At 38.2% G+C, this 21,447-nt stretch overlaps 1 protein-coding gene across 6 annotated transcripts in view; it reads left to right on the forward strand.

The window, feature by feature from the left end:
• LOC131684436 (LIM domain transcription factor LMO4) overlaps positions 1–21,447 on the forward strand; it is a 1,051,444-nt gene that overhangs the window by 252,182 nt on the left and 777,815 nt on the right. The window lies entirely within an intron of this gene.

Genomic DNA, 21,447 nt, shown 5'->3' on the forward strand with positions numbered 1-21,447 from the left:
CCGATTGGTATTCGGTGCCAGACTGTGCAATCGTATAGATATGTTATCATCCAAGTACACGTAAATCCTGTCGGTAACACCGTTGAATTCTACACAATAATACTGAATCATTTTTTTTTTCAAACTTGATTACCTCAGTGAAACATTTGTACGTTATCAGCACAATATTTCTAATACGATGGAACCGGATAAGAGTGACTTCCGCCACTTTCGAACTAAAGAGTAAATGCATTGAAAGTTTACAAGGATGGTTTTGGGCAAAATTGTTATCGTCGTTATCACGTTTTAAATATTTTTTCGTCAATAGTGTCTTCTCAAAACTTTTAGAGGTCGCCAAAGGAAATAGTCAGTTCTTCCACGAAATATGAAATCTTATTTTCCAATTAAATTTACAAAAATGTTCTAATGAACTTGGGTAAACAATCCTTAGATTAAGTATTTCATAATCGATTAAAGGGTAAACAAAGAAATAAATCGCAATGTTATTACCATAAATTGTGACAATTTTAGAATTTAACCATATCCAGTTTAAAACTAATACATGAACTGAGTGCGTGTTCTGTGGCGTTTTTCTTTATAAAATTATTCAAATGTGGATTTAGATCTGAAACAATCACATCCCAGGATAGCATTTTGTTTTATAATTTCGAATGGTATTTTTTTATTAAATTTGTATACAGCACCTTTCCATTTGTTGTTTAATTTGAAACACATTTAGAACTGTGTTACTACTTTTAGATTGACTACCAAGAATCGCTATAGATTAGTTTCGCAACTTTTTGAAAGCAAAACTGAAATTGCTTTAATATAACTCATTCAGGTTGCCCACAAAAATCTCCAATTAACCACCGCCCTTATGCAGGTACAAACCCAGTTGAGTACGTCCGTGCTTTCGAAATACCAAAGAAGCATGTTATCGGATGCTTTAGTGATAAAAAAAACTCATCGCATATATCCGAAATATGAAATGTGTGTGCCAATCATTACCCTCCGTATGTATAAACCGCTGAAACTATTTTGGCATGAGAATACTCCCAGTATAGGCAACCCAACGCACACCCAAACATAAAAATAAATTAATTAGACCCAACCCAACCCTAAAAGCACCGCACACAGCTAGAGATAGGTGAGTATGGGTATTTTTACCCGATATCTTCACTCGCTGGAAACAGAGGTTCATGAAAGGTTGTCCCAAACTTCACCTCGCGCATGACCAACTCGAATCGGTGAGTGCACCATCGAGCTCTACTTTGTAAGCGGACAGTTAGACGCGATATTTCTTCATAAAAGCCTTATCGCCAAAAATGTCATTTGCCTGCTTTTGATAGAATATTATAATTCTAAGCTTTTCTGGTCAAACTTTGTATATATCTGTCACGGCTGAAAATTTCTGCGCCCGCTCTTTCAAAATCTTTAGAATACTTAGCGGATTATCTTTGATCCGAAAAAAGATCAGGTGTGGTTCGATTGAGTTCAATGATGAATTTGAACAGAAAGATGGAGTTTTCGTTGATGAATTCTTTTTGAAATCCATTCAACCATTATCTGGGCCTTCTTCAGGAAAATTTCACCATCAACTGGGCTTTTTTCAGAAGCCTAGGGCACAGTGAAAGTTTAAAAAAATACGAAGGAAGCGGCATAAATTACGGTGAATATAAGAATTTGTTAGACGAATCAGGGGATAGTAAAGCAAAAATGTGTTCGCCTACCATAACTCGATGTATGTCTGGATGCTACCGATTTTCTTAGAAATGACACAAAAGATGTTTACTCGTTACAAAGAAATGCAGTGACCGTTTACTTCAGGTTTTGCAAGAGTCGCCCCTCAGTTCGGGATGTAGAATATTTGCAGAGAATTTTTTTTTTTATTTTGATAGGATTGGAATTTGTAGGAACCGAAATTTAATCGCTAGCTAAAAGTCGACTGTTTAAATTCATTAAGCGGATTTCCCTCAGTCTGGAAGAAAAATGTCAGAACGTCCGGTAAAATTACTCTAGTGAAATGAACTTCTTCTTGATGAGAATCTGACCGACCTTTACCTACTTGTCTCCAGAAACATAAAAACAAACCTTCACCATTGCTCAGACCACGCTGCCTACGTATCAAGGCCAGATTATCACGTGTCTGACAATAGACGACATATCACAGCCCCCCTCCCCTCCGTGAATTTTCGGATACATGAGTTTTGGGTGTGTAGGATCAATGTGCTTTCCTCGTTTCCTATTTAGCACAACTGTTTCATAACTGCTCGTATCGAAATTTTCATCACTGAAACACGTGAATTTCCAAACCAAATCGCTGTCAAAACATTTCCAATGTCACCAAATAGAAAATAAATAAATTAACACTCTAGGAAGATACCTTATGAATGAATCAAACTTATATATTTTTTACATCTTCGCCTTTGTTGAACAACATAGAAAGTAGCAATTGACCTTTTAGAAACGAGCTAATTGTAGCGTCAAAACTGCTTGCAAAAAGACGGCGCTCTCGCAGCATGAGTATCGCGTTGTCGGTGCGCTGCTGCTGCGGTCTCGATTCGATTTGCAGTTTATCTGGTACCGTCAGCTGACTGATGCGTCCCGGCGTGACAGCAGCAGCAGCCGTAGCAGCCCCGCGTGGCATATCGTTTTAACGGAAGAGACTTATGCATGTATACCTCCCTATACCTTCCTACCTACCTACCAAATGAAGGGTCAGAGATCCGTGAGCGCGAAGGGGGAAATTAGAAGCAGCTGTTTTAATTCCCTCGATCCGGGGTTCGGTTTTGCGGACTGTTTTTCGAAACTCGTGTGTATGATAGAGACAGAGCTACGGCTGTGAAAGGGAGCGCAAAGGAAAATCGGGAAAAAAGAAACGACATTGTGCCAAGCGGTATTTCCCCTTTTTGAAAAAAAAGTTGTTACTTTAATTTTTTTTTGCTCCCTGTCCGATGCCTTGCTCACGGTTAGATGATGCTCCGGTGGCGGTCGCTGTCACGTTCGCTAATGCCCCGGTTAAATGCAATGTTTGACACGGTTAATGCTTTACCGCGCTCGTTCCCTTACCAAACCACTAAGCGACCGTCCTCCGTAGCTACATTGCCATTTCGTTGTTATTGATGGAAAAATGGTGTGGCTTGTTGAGCTGAGGTTGATTCCGAGGAAAACTTTTTTTTTTGTTCATTTCGAAATGACGGTGTGATGTCAGAATGGACGTAATTAGTTAATTTATTGCATGATGGATTTTTACCAGCCTGACTTGCTGGATGAAGCATCGATCAGGGTCAAAGTGGGGACTAGTGACGAGTGAAGCGGTTGGGGGTGGTTTTCAATTTTTAGAAATGCAGTCTATTGTAAATTATTTATGTTTGCTTGATTCAAATGTTTGTTTCAGGGTTTTAGGTCAATCACTTCATTATTCATATTTTTGTCTACTGGTATAGTATAAAGTGACCAAACGTCCCGATTTAGGGACAGTCTCGGGTTCAAAAGATTTGTCCCGCAAGACCAAAGGAGTCTTCCCGTTGGATTTGAATGTAGTAGAGATTTTGGTGGTGGCAACTTTACATTAGCAATACATGGACATTTTGACGTTTCTCGATTATTCTCAGTTTGTTACAATTCGTAATATTGTACCAAAGACAAGACAAACATTGTCTCAAAAAATTACAAAATTGAAACAAAATATTACAGACCGGGTTTTGGGTGCAGTGGAATTGCAGAAGTATTATCCTCGATTCTTTTGAAATTTTAATAAATAACTTGAAATGTGATGCTTTGGCATTTTGCGAGACATGGCTTATTTCAGAAATAGATCTCAACATTCACGATTTCAATATTATTCGCTTGGATGGAGAAGAATCTTACTATTCTTGCAATAGAATCGACCTCCCCTTGACGCATGACATTGCAGTTGTCGATTGCCAAACTAGAATTAAAGTTTGATGAAAGCCAAGACACGTAATTACTGGCGCCGGTTCGTTGACGAACTAACGAGGGAAACATCGAAAGGGTTCCCGGCGCATGCGAAACCGAAGCAGTACTAATGAGAGCGTGCAATATTAAAACCGTTGGATATTAGATTTCGCCAAGATGGATCCGGATTCCGACCGGGAACAGAAGATCTATCGCGATACCGCGAATGAAAAATCCTTTTGCTCTCTTATCATGTACCAATAAGGGCCAGACATATTCAAATTAAACTTATCGAAGAAACTCACAGACTTTGCCAAGAGACGACTGTTGAATTCGACATCGTGGAGCAATGCAGAGTTGGGACGATGGCTACATTCTATCATCCCGAAGGTATCAATGATGTGGGTCGCGGTTTCATTCGAGTGTTGTCTCGGCTCATGTCCAATCACTACACGTTAGACGCTCAGCTTCGAAGTTTTGAGCTATCGAATTGCGGTATCTGCGTTTGTCGTGTCGGTTATCACGATATCGATAATACTGTATGTACATGCGCCGACTATTCTTTTTCCAGATCTCAACTATTAGATCCCGGGGAAGATCACTCAATGTTCTTGTTATAGATGTACTGACAAACCGCGATCTTCTCTCTATGTCCCTTGCCCTCTTCCCCTTGTACCGTACACCAATAATGGTATGCGACACGAAACATCTATGTCGAATGAGCCAACAAACACGGGACCTACAGCACAAGCATAAAACGCGCAACGCGGTGTGTTGCCGATCCGCATCTGATCCGTGAGGAATTCCACGAAGATCCGTCCGAAAATAATTAAAATCCTGACCGACCATCTTAGATTCCTATGAAATTTTACACATTTCATCGGCATGGAAGGTTAAACATTTTCCACAATCAGTAAGATTATTTTGACTCAAGAGCAATATTTTAAAAGGGCGTAAATATTTCTACGTGCATTAATTTCAAAATTTTTTTGTTCGGTTACTGTATTTTATACAGCAAAACTTTCTGAGAACGAGTTTCGTAGAATGAATATTTATGTATGAACTAAATATACACTGAAAAAAATGTTGTGTCATTTTTCACAAAAACAAAAATTTGTGTTAAAAATTTAAATTGTAAAAAAACCCATTTTTTCTAATTTTGTATATTTTTTTTACTAAAAACCTCAAGAGAAAAGAAATGTTTTGAATGTGGTTGTCTGATGGAGAACTTATCAATGAAAAGGTTTTTCTATCAATAACTTTATACATGTTTTAAATTTCATTCTAATTGACATACAAAACTCTAATTCGCAGAATATAATTATAAGTCTCATTTTAAATCAAAATGTATTTAAAAAAAAAATATTCCAACAAAAACAGTTTATTCGTGTGATTATACCCTTTTTAAAAGTTATTCGCGTTACCAAATCAAAAAATGTCAAAAATCTAATGTTTATCGTTTTAAAGACGTAAAAGAAACTTTTTCAGTGTATTTGGATCATGGAGAAGCTTTCAATATATTTTTTTCTAACAGCAACTTTTGACATATTTTTATAATTCATACTATTTGCAGTCACAAATACAATTTTCTTTTGGAATATTATTTTAAACGCTATTTTAATTCAAAATACTGATAATAATAATTGTCTGAAATGTGGTAGTTCTCGGGATATTTCAAATTTTGTTTTAACAAAATAATTCTTTTGTTTTATTACGACCTTTTCAGAAGTTATTCGCATTTCTACATCAACAATAATAAGTTTTTCAAAAGGCCCATTCCATTTCCTGTAACTTTCTCTTTGACATCAAGGCGATATTATAAACCATTTGAAAGCTATACGAAATCAATCAAAATACTATTCAACCATAGGGTCTTATGATTAAACTAAATAGTTCGATCATATTTTGGTTGTTGGTTTGGTTGTATAGCTTTCAAATGGTTTACAATATCACCTTGATGTCAAAGCCCGGGCCCCGTGGTGGTGGAGGAACGCTACGTGGGAAGCTGAGCTGCAAGCAACCGGGCGGGTCATAGGTGGTGGATAATGCTTAATCGCGATAGCAACTAGTTGTGATTCGCGACCCGAACCAGCAGCGGGGGCTGACTGCGGGTGTGGTAGGACGAGGTAGTGGGCCCTATACGTTCTAGGCCTAAATACCACATGCCCTAAAGCAGCCCTGACAAGGCGAGCCAGCGCCGCCTTTAAATAAGCGCTTAGCCCAAATCCCAAATCCCTCTCCTTCCGTTATTCTTCCTTCCTTCTGCGGCTGTTCGCCCATCTAAATATGGAAGCTGTTCTTCAATGTCAGCTTCTTTCACCGAACAGCCTAGATAAGCCGTGTAGTGTCGGTAGTGGTTGCTTCAACCGGCTAAGAATTACACTACGGACTACCTGTTTCAGTGGTAAAAATCTACCAAACAGTGAACCCCAATTCCATAGTGTCATGCGACCCGTGCTATGGGTAAAATTGTTGAGGGGGTTTAAAACATTCTCAATGGCGAACGGAGCCTGGGAAGAGTTGGGCGAACTCCCCAGTATGCTGCATTACGCAGCGGAACGTTCACTCTACACACCGATTTTTTTTTCACCGATGATCCACTTAATTTTGCCGAAATTTTGTTGGCTGGGGGTTTGCTGAGACTCTCGGCTGATGGTAGTTCGGTGAAGTTTTGTTGAGTTTCGATTATCAAATTTCGATGTGTACAGATGAACCTGCCCAGAGGCCGTGTGGTATCCGGCCTAGAATTGAGCCGCTGGAGTCCTGCTCCCATGTCGTAGGAGGCGACTGAAAGTAGGAGACCCTAAGTCAAGGTGTAGTTCCGTGCCGAGGACTTAATGACTGGAGGGTCTAAAATATGCCAGTCGCGCACGGAGCATTTTGGGTTTTGCCCTTACTGTGTTATGCGAATCTCTGACACAGTGGACCATTATTTTCTTCGCAAATCGTGGGAATTAAATGATCATGTCCCATTTAAACCTGATATGGCTCGCTATATGCGTTAACATCCAAACTCGCTTGGTGTCTTCTAGTTGTTGTGCAATTTGTGTTGGAGATGAAATGTACAGTTCTCTAATCAACAATGGTTAGAATAGCACAAATCAATCTCCAACATAAACGTACAGCAACTATGAATTTATCTCGACTCATGCAGGAAGGTAAAGTTTCCATAGCATTGGTTCAAGAACCGTATTTCCATAAAGGAAACTTCTATTTTGGAAAGTTACTTAACACTGCCTTCATTGCTTACAACAAGACAGGTATGACTAACCCACGTGAAATGCCTCGTGCTTGCATTCTTGCAAATAAGGCTATTGACGCGTGTCTCATATCGGAGCTCACAACTCGCGATATCTGTGTTGTCACAGTTATACTGACTGTCGGAAACGTAGACAAAAAATATATATATTGTTCAGCATACCTACCGCATAACGAATCATCTCCTTCTGATGATTTCAAAAGCGTTGTATCATATTGTAGCAGAAATGGGCTTCCGCTCATTATCGGCAGTGATGCGAATGCTCATCACATCATTTGGGGCAGCTCGGACATCAATCTGAGAGGCTCTGAACTGATGGAGTACATAAGTAGTACAAATCTCCATATTCTGAATGTGGGAAACCGACCAACTTTTGCGAGGTCTGGGAGGGAGGAGGTGTTAGACATAACACTTTGCTCTGATAGAATTTTGCATGAACTGGGAAATTGGCAGGTTCCAAATGAAACTGAACCGTCTCTATCCGATCATAAATATATATTTTTCGATCATTTTGATGTCACCTTCAATGTGGTGACATATCGTAATCCTAAATCTACAAACTGGGACCTCTTTTTGGAAAACTTGGCGACTAAATTTCATGGATATTTTCCAACAATTAGTCAACTAGACGACTTAGATGACGTCGTGAATACGACAAACTCATTCATATTAGCATCCTACGAAGAAGCTTGTCCACTTCGTACTGTTAAATCGACTAGGGGAACCCCTTGGTGGAGGGCTGAGCTTGAAAGAATGAAGAAAGTTATGAGAAGAGCTTGGAACCGGTGTCAGCGTGATGACTCCAGGGCTTTCAGGTCAGCTCGTAGTGCATATAAGAAATGTCTTAGATCTGCAGAACGGGCTGGCTGGCAAAGCCTATGCACTAATGTCTCTAGTCTGAACGAGGCTAGCAGATTAAATAAAATTCTCTCCAAATCGAATGATTTTCAGATGAACTCCCTAAAAACCAGAGATGGTGTTTATGTGACGGACGAAAAAGATGTTCTTAATTGTCTCTTCGACACACACTTTCCAGGTTGTATCGATCCGGAGTTGAACAATGTTCACAGATCTCATTCTGGTGATTCGGACTCGTGGGCGTTAGCACGCACATTGGTCTCCACTGAATCGGTCAAGTGGGCAGTTGACAGCTTTGCTCCATACAAATCACCCGGAAAAGATGGAATACTTCCCGTGCTACTGCAAAAGGGATTTGATATTCTTAAACATGTCTTGAAAAAGATTTTGCTTTCCAGTCTTGCTACCGGGTATATCCCGAAAGCATGGCGAGAAATAACTGTTAGATTTATTCCAAAAGGGGGCGCTCAAGCTATGAAGAAGCCAAGAGTTTTAGGCCTATCAGCTTAAGTTCTTTTCTTCTGAAAGCTTTGGAACGGATAATCGATCATCACATCAGGAACGTTAGTTTAGTTGAATATCCACTGCACAAAATGCAACATGCATATCAGTGTGGGAAATCCACGATCACTCTGCTTCACGATGTTGTTTACAACATTGAGAAAGCCTTCTCGCTCAAGCAATCTAGCTTGGGTGTATTCCTAGATATTGAGGGTGCTTTTGACAATGTGTCCTTCCAGTCTATTTTGGAAGCGATGCGCGGTCATGGGATACCTGCATGTATCTCAGGTTGGATAAACGCAATGCTTAGTAACCGCATACTTTGCTCGTCACTGCGACAGGCTGAGATACGGAAGTTGAGTATTTGCGGTTGTCCTCAGGGCGGCGTTCTGTCACCTTTGTTATGGAACTTAGTAGCTGACGGCTTGTTGAAGAAACTCAATGAGCTTGGATTTCCAACCTACGGGTTTGCTGACGATTACCAAATACTAATTACTGGATTTTGCATCGGAACAATCTTTGAATTAATGCAACAGGCATTAAGAGCCGTCGAACAGTGGTGTCGACAAGTTAAACTATCAGTTAACCCAAGCAAAACTTCAATGGTTCTTTTCACGAAGAAGCGAATAACAACCGGGGTTCGTCCCTTGCAGTTCTTTGATTCTGAGCTACTGTGTGCAGAGCAAGTCAAATACGTTGGAGTCATATTGGATTCCAAACTGAATTGGTCTGCTCACATTGAGTTCAGAGTCAAGAAAGCGTGCATGGCCTTCGAGCAGTGCAGACGAACTTTTGGAAAGACCTGGGGTCTCAAACCTAAATACATCTATTGGATTTACACGACAATTGTACGTCCAATATTGTCATACGGATGCCTTGTGTGGTGGCAGAGAGGAGAGGTGGTAACAGTCCAGTCAAAGCTAAACCATCTGCAAAGAATGGCGCTCATGGCGTTGACTGGTGCTTTCACCACGACTCCGACTGCTGCTCTTGAGGCACTTTTAAATATCAAACCATTACACATACACTTAAAACAAGAAGCACTATCATGTGCATACAGACTGCAGGTTACTGGGCTTTGGAACAGTAATCATGTTGATCTTGCTACTAGTCATACACGATTGTGGTCACAAACGGTTACATGGGGTGCTCCCAGCGATATTACACTCACTTGTAGTTTTCCTTACAGGACATTCCATGTGAAGATTCCCTCTCGAGAGGAGTGGTTGTCTGGCTTTATGGAAAGACAACAACAAACGCAAGTAGTCTGTTACACTGACGGTTCTCTGATGGAGGGACGTGCTGGTGCTGGTGTCTACTGTCGTGAAATGAGATTGGAACAATCTCACTCACTAGGTAGATGCTGTACTGTATTCCAAGCAGAAATCTTTGCGATTATGTGCGGGGTGCATAACTCTGCCGGACAACTGCGTTTGTCCGGCAGAGTTATAAACTTCTGCTCCGATAGTCAGGCTGCAATCAAGGCCCTTAGCTCAGACAAATCCCGGTCCAAGCTAGTGATCGCGTGCCGAACCCAAATCGAAGAACTAAGCATTGTCAATACTATCTACCTTGTCTGGGTGCCCGGACATTGCGGTATTACTGGAATGAATGGGCTGACGAATTGGCCAGGGCAGGTTCAGCGATTGACTTCGTTGGTCCTGAGCCCGCGCTGCCAATTTCGACAAGTTGGATACGGGAAAAAATACGGTCCTGGGCTTCGTCCGAGCACCGCAATTATTGGAGAAATCTACAAACGTGTCGCCAAACAAAGGCGTTTCTAGAATAACCATGCCCAGTGGTTTCGAAAAATCTCTTACATTTTTCGAAGCTCCACTGCGGCATGCTGACCAGGGCTTTAACCGGCCACTGCAAACTCAATTATCACATGGCAACTATTCAGCGCGCTGAGTCTTTTTCATGTGATCTTTGTGAATCCGACTACGGAACCTCATATCATCTGATATGCAACTGTCCAGCGGTAGCGCAATTGCGATTTCGAGTCTTCAGCCGTCCTTATATAGACGAAACCATGTTTGGTCGACTGAAACTGAGAGACATACTAAAGTTTCTTATCCAATGTGGTAAAGAGCTTTAGGCTTATTCGCAGGCAAGTTGAACTACTTGTGAGTTTAACTTACCTGTTGTTTATTTTTGTTTTGTGCTGTTATTTTTCCCACCCTTCCAATTCTACTTCCCCACACCTCCTTGTCCTTTCCTTCCGCTCAGGAAATGATGAAAACACACGGCAAGGCACAAATCCCCGACTATGTACGGGGAACGTGCCATTTGAGCCAATATATTCTGATTCCTGATTCCTGATTGACATCAAGGCGATATTGTAAACCATTTTAAAGCTATACGAAAACAATCAAAATACTATTCAACCATAGGGTCTTATGATTAAACTAAATAGTTCGATCATATTTTGGTTGTTGGTTTGGTTGTATAGCTTTCAAATGGTTTACAATATCACCTTGATGTCAAAGAGAAAGTTACAGGAAATGTTATGGGCCTTTTGAAAAACTTATTATTGTTGATGGAGATTCGCGGATAACTTCTGGAAAGGTCGTAAGAAAACAAAAGAATTGTATTGTTAAAACGAAATTTGAAATATCTCGAGAGCTACCACATTTCAGAATTTTTTTATTATTAGAATTTTGATTGAAAATAGCATTTAGATTCAAATTAAAAAAGAAAATTGTATTTTTGACTGCAAATAGTATCAATCATAAAAATATGTCAAAAGTTGTTATTAGGAAAACTTTTTAATTGAAAGCTTCTCCATGATCCAAATACACTGAAAAAGTTTCTTTTATGTCTCTAAAACGATAAACATTAGATTTTTGACATTTTATGATAGGGTAACGCGAATAACTTTTAAAAAGGGCATAATCACACGAAATTACTGTTCTTGTTTGAACAAAATTCCAAATATCTCGAAAACTATCGCATTTTGGAAGATATTTGTTAAATACATTTTGATTTAGAATAAGATTAAGAATTAAATTCTGTAATAAAATTACATATTTATATGTCAATAGTATGAAATTTAAAACATGTATAAGTTTTTGCTAGAAAAACTTTTTTACCGATAAGTTCTCCATCATACAATCACATTCAAAATATTTCTTTTCTCTTTGGGTTTTTGTTTCTAAAATACAAAAAATCGGTTTTTTTGCAATTTCAATTTTTAACACAAATTTTAGTTTTTGTGAAAAATGACACAATGTTTTTTTCAGTGTATATATTTTCGCACATAAATATTCATTCACGTAAACTTGTTCTCAGAAAGTTTTGCTGCATAAAATACAGTAATCACCCTAAAAAAATTTAAAATTGATGCACGTAGAAATGTTTAGGCCCTTTTAAAAAATTGCTCTTGTATCAAAATATTGCAATTGTCAGAGAAAATAATGTAGATTCATAAATCGAACACAATTTTAAAGCTTCGTTCGTATCGAATATTGTCATATTTTGTGGTCGACCAGTTTCTCATGGAATCCACTACGAAATCATATGGAGGAACGCCTGCCGGCGAGGAGGACAACCCGGCGTCCCAGTACATGATTCTTCCTGATGATGGCCGTCCGTGTCTATAACCGATCTCTCGATGCCTGAAACTCAAAGTTAATACTTTCCTCCTCCTACCATCTTTGTCCACCCTCTCTTCATGACTCTGATACCTTGCTAACACAAACGAGCTTTATCTAAAAAATGAATTGAAAAATAAACTGCAAATGCCACCTTATTCTTTACAAATTTGGCAAAAAGTAGCGTGCCAGTACCAGTGGCGCTTTTCATCTTGCTAGAAATCCGCGAACATCATTCCCTTTCCTTAAGGGGTTATATACAAAGTTGAAATTCAAAAAATCGAAAAAAATTGAATATTCTGAAAGTACATACTTTTGAAAATATCTGTGCGAAATTTCATCCAGATCGGAGCACTAGATTTTAAACTACAGCCGTTCGCAGCGTGCTGGTTTTTCCGCGTATAAAGTTAACACAAAACTTTAAACGCAATTATCTCGGAATTTAGTTGTTTGACAAGTACCGTTGTGGTGAATGTGATATCGCAAAAACCTTCGATCCGATTTTCATTTTTTTTTGAATTGTTTATATTTACATTCTCGTGTATTTGAACGGTTCCATTTTCCTACAAAAAAATTGATTTTTTGCCATGAATTTTCGCTTATAATTTTGAGCACCACAAAACTAAATTTTTTGGTTAACATGCTTTTTTGCAGGAATTTTTTTATTGGGAAACTGATCCGTTCAAGTACACCAAAATACATTTTCTCCAATAATCTTTTTACTTTTTTTATTTCAGTTGAGCGATTCGGCTTCGAGAGCGTTCACCGCAAACCTCTGCCAAAAAAACTCGCTACGGGGGATGGACCATAACTCCGCTAACCTTCAATATTTTTTTAATTCAACTTGTTTTTTCGAACTTCGATAGCACTACCAACGAGCTGTGTTTTGCCTTTTCAAAAAAAAAAAAAATCACAAAACGCTTTAAAAAAATCACGAACATTGCTCACTTTTTCGCCACAACTTTGTATATAACCCCTTAAAAGGGAAAATAAGCGAGAAATCTATGGCCATCGTGGAATAACTTCATTAAGCTCAGTCTTGAATTGGTGATTATGGAACCAATTCAGTCTCGATGTACACAGTATCTAATCGACGATCAACTTCGCTTCACACCTGGATGTGAAGGATATTATTTACTCTTATCTATCTGATATTTGGAATCACTCCTCACCGGATTTTGCATACGATCTTAAAATATTTCGCCTCTCAATGGGATTGCAGATTTCTGCAACATCTTGAAACCTTTGCTGATTATGGTATACCAAAAAAAGGAATTCCAACGAAATAAATAGTCATGAAAGAGCTGTGGGGAGAATTTTGTCAGACACTTTTGACCTACAAGTAACTGGGAGGGGTGGGTTTGTCTCCTTTCGATTGTCCTCTGTACAAAACTCGCTTGATATGGTCACTTTAAATAAAGAGATGTGTAGAAAACTTTAGTTGCGTAAATTTTTGAAACAATACTTGAAGAACTACAACTCAATCTTCTAAATAAATCAACATTCTTTGAGATGGTTGATATTATGTCGATGAACCATATATAAACAGTATAATTTTCACTATCGCAATTCTCCATTTGCAAAAACTTACGAACGAAATAGCCTTAGAATCTGAAAAATCCGACCCCGTAACGAATGGAACCACAAAAAAAATCTGAAACCGGTTAGCAACTCTCGTGAACTATAGCAGAAGGTTCAGGTAAAAACGCAGGAACAAACAAGAATCAAAAGCATGCGCAAAACCGCCTTCCTGCAGCCCTACTCCGTCCGCTGCTGCAACTGGACCTGGACCGATAATTAAGTTTGGGCTTAATTTCTTCGCTTCACCTGGCATTGACAGTAATTAATCAAAATCGATTCTGACGTTGATTAGCGGTGAAGCTAATCAAATTTCGGTGCTGCTCAGACGGTTCAGAAAAAAAGTGGTCCACGAGCATCAGTTGGAATAAAACAGGTCATTTGTCCTGAGTCTACTAGCCACACGGAGTTTGGATTTCTGCAGCTGGAGAACCTGGGAGTGGCCACTTTGTGGAGCATCGCTATGCCGAATGGGAAAATGGCTCGGATTGCGATGCTCACTTTTATTAATGATCTTATACGCGAGCGAGAGAGAGAGCGATAATAATAGATATTGGCTAAAGTCAGCTGCGCTCATTAATCATCTTCCGCAGCGGATGCCGCCGGCCACAAAAAGTATCGGGTTATCTTCTTTTCGGTGGACGTTTCGATGTCTTAAACCGCGACGACTCGTAGCTTCCACCCAGGCGCGGTGGCCACCGATCGGAACGGCTGCTGCGTGTATATTTGGTAAAATGCTCTAAAATTAAATTAATAGCTTGCGATGTCTCGGTGGCATAAATCAAGTCTTGCTTGGAAATTGTGTAAAAATGATACTCTTGATATAGATTCTCACGCAGTTTTGATTGGGGAAATTTTTGGTAATTATTTCTGCACGACATTTAATCGTACACATTATATTGTGCAAGACATTTAATTGCTTTGTTCGTAAAGTATACAATATTTTGCACAGAGAAGCCGATGTGAAGTTACCAGTACTCAAACTACCCGATTATATCATCTTTTTCTATCCTCCAGGGCAATCATCGCACCTAAATTATCCCCCAATGAAAATGTTACCTGACAGTGAGAGCAAACAACTTTGCGTGGAGAAAGTAGCGAAGACAAATATTCTAAATTACGACCGGGTTCGCCCACTGTGTCGTGTGGCCTTCCTTATGTGGGTGTCCAGCCGGTACAGCAGTCCGACTGTCTACATCCATCCGCCAAAAAACACAACTGACACCACTCGGAATAAATCAATTTCAAAACGCTGCGGCTGCTGCCCAGTCTCGGAATCTCACTCAAGAGCGCAGCAACAAGACCACCAAGATGAAGACGAAAACATAAATCATACATAAATAATCTCTTAGAACAACCTTAAAAATAAACAGATCTTCCACTTCACGACTTTGACACAATCACTTCGGCTGCTGGGAGGGAACCACCGAGCCAGCAAATTCAACCGGGATTAGCTGCGGAGAGAGTTCCGCACTGCAAAATCCGCCAACGACTTGAAATATTTAGAACATCTATCTCGGACGTCATTTGCCTACCGATCGAGCAGAAGGCGTGGAGGTGAACATGAAATCAAAATTACACGCTGCGGTTGAATTGCGTTCACGTTGGGAGGAGAACTGCTTGCGAGACGCCGGCATCCCACATCCCGATCGTTATTCTTTTCCACCCTCTCAAGGTTGACTGATCATCAGCCGAAAATTTAACTGAATTAAGATGTAGATTAATGTATTATCGGACATGTGTCGCCCAGAAGTGGCATGACGGAGGACGCGCATCGGCGGACGCGACCGGTAGCACTGTGACGGTTTACTACGAAAATGTGCTAATGTGTTATGGCTATCGGTTGAAACGTGTTTTGGTTTGGCGAGAAAGTGGTCCATTAGGAGATCTCGTTTAGAGTTAAAATCTGTTTAGTGAGCTGCTGGTGACAATCTATTTATGGGTGGTATCTGAAGACGTTGTGACATTTGGATTGTTACTGCAAACAAAATCGCATCCGGGAAAACGATTTGTGCGTTCGTTTAAAAATGTAGTTGATTTTGGAAAATAAAAAATCACTTACTTTAATATAAAATATTTAACTCAAACTATGGATGCACATTGCATGAAACATAGGAAACAAGAAATGGAAATGGTGATGCCTGTTCGTCCGGTCCGGTGAAATCATTTGAGCGATATTAGTAGAAACAGCTAGTTTATTTAATGGTTTTTTAGTAATTTTACGGTTATTATGCAATTATATGAGAGGCTGAGAGCAAGAGTGGCATAAAAATTCACTGCGAGCAAAAGTGGTATACGTTTTATTAAGAGCAAAACCGGTTTAAGTAGCAGTCAGAGCAGAAATGGAAGAAAAAAACCTTAGCGCAAAAATGGATTAAAAAGATATACCACTTTTGCCCTGAGAGGAAAAATATTCCATTTTTATCCTAAGAATGGTTTCAGAAATTATTTATCACAAATCAATGAAACCATCATCAATGTGGAACAGTGGCGTAGACAGAAATTTGGTTTGGAGGGGGTTTTGATGAAAATCGCAAATTTTTTGAAAAAATGCTAAAATTTAATATGAGTTTGATAAATTATTGAAAACTCAATAACATAAGTAGTCTAACAGATGTCATTCCAGTCTACAAACAAGAAGGTTCAACATGGAACAGTTTTCAAACCTCTATAGATTATTTTCTTGTATAATATGTCAATGAAGTCAAAAATTGCGATCTTTTAAAGTGGGTTAAATGATCTAAAAAATATTCAACGTTCAAGATCACCTAATATAATAATCCTTGACTTTGAAGGTTTGACAACTTCGGGAAGTTATCAACATAAAACAGCGCCTGCTTTGATATAGAAACTTTAGTGATTAACTCTCATAGAGGTAATTATGGTGAATTAATTTTTCAAAAATATTAAGAGACATGGTTCCTTCAGCAAAGTTTTTGATAATGTCATTTCAAACAATTTTGTTGAAAATATGAAGGCTACATGAATTCAACATATAGGGATTTAAATGGACTGGGCCTGCTATATTTCTCCTTAGTGAAGAAAAATTTAGGTGAAATCTATTTTTTTCTACGCTACGGATAAAATTGTTTGAAACAATCATTGCGAGTTGAGAACACAAAACCTATAAATTATGGATGGATGGAATTGAAACTTGCGTTTCGACTTCATCTCATCAGAATCCGACACTAACTTGGTGGGCGGACTAAGCTTGCGCCGAATTGATGCTAGCTCCTGAAAATGGAATCACTCTTTGTGTTTTTGAGTCCTTTTAATATCTGGGAATTATTTGTTTTATATCCAGTTCCCTTATTTTTTGTAAGCTTCAAAGGCACCTTGAACGCAATGTGAATTTATTATTTAATTACCGCAGAAAAAATTTATCAAATACAGTAATTTCAGAATAGCTTGTTGTAAAGGTTTTCTACTACTATATTTCGATACTCTGAATATGTGGGATATTTATGTCTTTGACAAAGTTGTTTGAAATAGCACTTTCGAAAACTTTGCTGGAGACATTAAGTCTCGACCCAAATTTGGTTGAAGAGTAATTCTTGTCTATAATTACTTCTAGGAGGATTAACCGTCAAAATTATTCTATCAGCAGATGAACAGTTTTACGTTTTGAAATTCTTCAATGTTACTTAACATCGAAATTTGGCAGTTTCGAATGAATGTGATCGTGACCGTTAAAAATTTATCGAGCATTAATTTTACTTTTCTTTATTAGTCAACCTCACAACTTGCAGTACTAGTACGTAGCACACAAAATTTTAGTACGCCATTCATTGCATCCTGCTAAGAGGCTATTCATATAGTTGATAATACAACAAAAATCCAATGCTCATAAAACCGATCCTGACCTGCTAGAGACAAAATTACATCAGCTTTCAACTAGTTTCTGAAATGTTATTCTTGTTGTTAACCATATTAAATTGTTGTCTAAACTCTACACAATCTAAAAAATACATTTTCAGCAAATGTTGAAATGTATGTAAGTTTTCGGTAAACAGGCTTATGTTTTATATGCAATCAACCTATTCAAATTTAGATTCCCATTCGAAAAATTGTCTCTAATCCATATTTTGAAGCATCTTTCCAAAAATGAGCTCATAATAATTGAGACAGTTATTTTATTTTACATTGAAGTAATTTGACAACTATGGGATTTTGGCTAAGAGATAAGTCACAAGATCCCCTTCCCACAATTTTCCAAAAGTTCTCATGACGCTTTAAACACAGTTCTCAATGTAGTGATCAGAGAATATTTTTCCAAAAATATTTTGTGGAATATTAAATTAAATTCGCCAGCATCAATTTTTTCCAATCCAATTAATTTTAATTTTTCAATCCAATTAATTAGCAAAACCTCCCTGGCTACGCCACTGATGTGGAAGTTATTTGAAAGTTGGTGGTCAGTAGGTATCGGAAATTGACGATTTCCGCCATTTTGAAATCAACGCCTTCCGGTAACAACAAAATAGTAAGAACCACCATCAATATGGGTGTCATTTTAAAGGTGGTGGTCAGCAGACACCGAAAATTGACGATTAGCGCCATTTTGAAATCCAGGATGGCGACTTCCGGTTACCATAAAATAGGGAGAACCAGTATCAATATGGGTGTCATTTGAAAGGGGGTGGTCAGCAGACACCGAAAATTGACGATTACCGCCATTTTGAAATCCAAGATGGCGACATTCGGTTACCATAAAATAGTAAGACCCAGTATCAATATGGATGTCATTTGAAAGGGGATGGTCAGCAGACACCGGAAATTGAAGATTAGCGCCATTTTGAAATCCAAGATGGCGACTTCTGGTTACCACAAAATAGCGAGAACCAGTATCGATATGGGTGTCATTTGAAAGGAAATGTTATGGGCCTTACGAAAAACTAATTGTTGTTGATGAAGAAACGCGAATAACTTCTGAAAAGGTCGTAATAAAACAAAATAATTGTGTTGTTAAAACAACATTTAAAATATCTCGAGAACTACTACATTTCAGAAATTTTTTGTTATGAGCATTTTGATTTAAAATAGCGTTCATAATCATATTCAAAAATAAAATTGTACTTTTGACTGCAAATAGTATGAATTATAAAAAATTGTCAAAAGTTGTTGTTAGGAAAAACTTTTTTATTAAAAGCTTCTCCATGATCCAAATGTACTGAAAACGCTTCTTTTATGTCTTTAAAACGATAAACATTAGACTTTTGACAATTTATGATGGGGCAACGCGAGTAACTTTTAAAAAGGACATAATTACATGAATTAATTGTTTTTGTTGGAGCAAAATTCCAAATATCTCGAAAACTATCGCATTTTGGAAGATATTTGTTAAATGCATTTTGATTTAAAATGATGCTTAGAATTATATTTAGTTTTGTATGCCAATTAATATGGAATTTAAAAACATGTATAAAGTTATTGTTAGAAAAACTTTTTGCTTAAAATTTCTCCATCATGAAATTACATTCAAAATGTTTCTTTTCTCTTTAGATTTTTGTTGACGGAATATACAAAATTAGAAAAAATGGGTTTTTTGCAATTTGAATTTTTATTATAAATTTTTGTTTTTGTGAAAAATGACACAACATTTTTTTCAGTGTATATTTTTTTGTGCAGAAGTATTCATTATCTATATTTCGTGCTCAGAAAGTTTTACTGCATAAAATACTGTAATCGAACAAAAAAAATTTGAAATTATTGCACGTAGAAACGTCCACGCCCTTTTGAAAAATAGCTCTTGTATCAGAATATTGAAATTGCCAGAAAAAATCATGGAACACAAATGTAAAGTTTCGTTCGAATCGACGATGGTCATATTTTTCGGTCGGCCGGTTTCTCATGGAATCCCTCGTTAGGTAAACTTCTATTCCTATGGGTTTGGAATCGAACCCAGGTGAGCTGCATACGAAGTGATCGACTTGCGCTGCTCTTAACTTGCTGTGCGATACAGCTTACTCGGTTCTAGATACACGAGTCGACGTATTTTTGAATAGACGAATTTCGCGCCAACTCGAACAAATATTGGCAGCGCCTTTTCAAATTTCAATGAAACTTTCTGTACATGGGAACTTTGTCACAAAAAGCCACTTTGCATAATTTGTTTTTTTTTTCAAAAATGATCCAGACTGTCTTTTGAAAAGGGCCAAACTTTTTTTTACCAATTTTTTTCAAATGGTCAAAGTCTAAAAATGACAAATCCTACAAAAAAATGTTGCAGGACTGATTTTCACAAAATTCATCAAATTTTTGAATAAAATATTGAAAAAATTCTTCATCGACTCCTACACTGAAAAAAATCGATTTAAAAAATTTAAAGTCGGTTTACAAAAAAAAACATCTTTGATTTGGATGATTTTTTTTCCAAGATAGGTAATTATGTTCCCTACCTACTGTCAAAAATTCAAGTTCTAGACAAGTTTTAAGGAAAAAAAATTATTTGAAAAAAACTTTTCCTTGTTCAAATTGAATTTTTTTTCAGCGTATTTTTAGCAAAACTGAACCAATGAAAGTCATAATCATCTCAGAATCCAATTTCCCAACTGCTAGTTGCCTGATACACGCAAAAAGTATCAGTAACGAATTTGGTACATGTTCATAACGAACTTGTATGTAAACTAGCAAATGAGCAGAATAATTAATTAACACTAATAGGCTTTCACTTTTACATTTTGTTAAACAATTAGCACGACGACCGAGTTGACCGATAAATCGACACACAATGACCTCCACTGCGAGCCGTGTCCAACAACCCACCATTAACCTGTGGAATAATGTTTGCAAACACGGCCCACATCAAAAATAATTTCACATCGTCCCGTGAGTCGGCCACGCCAGCACGTACAAACCGTTGACCGTTTGTTTGAGCAGGTGCGGAGTATGAAAAAACACCACCCATAAAAAAGCTCTCTCGGTCTTCTCGAAGCATTACTATCCAGGCGTAATGCAATAACCATCTTAAAACAACTGTCTGTCAGAGGTTCTTTAGCACTGATGCACGCAATATGCTGGATGATGTTTGCAATACCGTCAAACCCCTCAACCTAGGGGGAATACAAGGTAGGCCTTTTTATAACAAAATTGAGAATAACTTAAGAACTGTTTGATATATCAAATTATTCGGTTCAAAAAATGGTGTATTTCTATGATGGTAACAATTTTGTGGATCTGAAATATTTGAAAATCTTTTTTTTTTCAAGAGTTGTCCTACTGGAGTTGTAGAGCTAAGTTCTCGGAAGGGCTCCCCGTCAGAATCACACACTACAATTGCAGACGAGACAGGCCACGTTGCGCACTAAAACACTGCTTAAGGCTAATTGCAGCGGGCCGTGATTCTGAATGTGATACTCATTGTACGGTTCAGATATGTGCGGACGTAGAGATTTTGCGATCGCGTGTATCATCGCGAAGGGCTGGAGCATTTGTACGCTAAAGTGTTTAATTGCGTGTGCGTTTGTATGTTGCGTGTGCTAACGTGTATGAAATTCGCATGTATAAATTCGATTTTATAACCGTGTGCCTTTCGCATATTCGCGTGTGCTCTTGGATGATCGCGCGCGAACCGTGAATCTGACACTTAATTTTCGGTGTACGGTATAGATGCTAGAAGAAAGTAAGATCTTCCATATCACTGAAGTTCCCGGTCATTTCGCCATGGAACCTGTTGTCCAGTGGATATGAGAGCTTTCTTTTTTTAATTGGTTTAATTGAAGGCATTAACCTAGTGTGCTGATACCAAAGATAGAAACTTCC

The sequence above is a fragment of the Topomyia yanbarensis genome, chromosome 2 (assembly GCF_030247195.1).
Source record: "Topomyia yanbarensis strain Yona2022 chromosome 2, ASM3024719v1, whole genome shotgun sequence".
In the NCBI taxonomy this organism is placed as follows: Eukaryota; Metazoa; Arthropoda; class Insecta; order Diptera; family Culicidae; genus Topomyia; species Topomyia yanbarensis.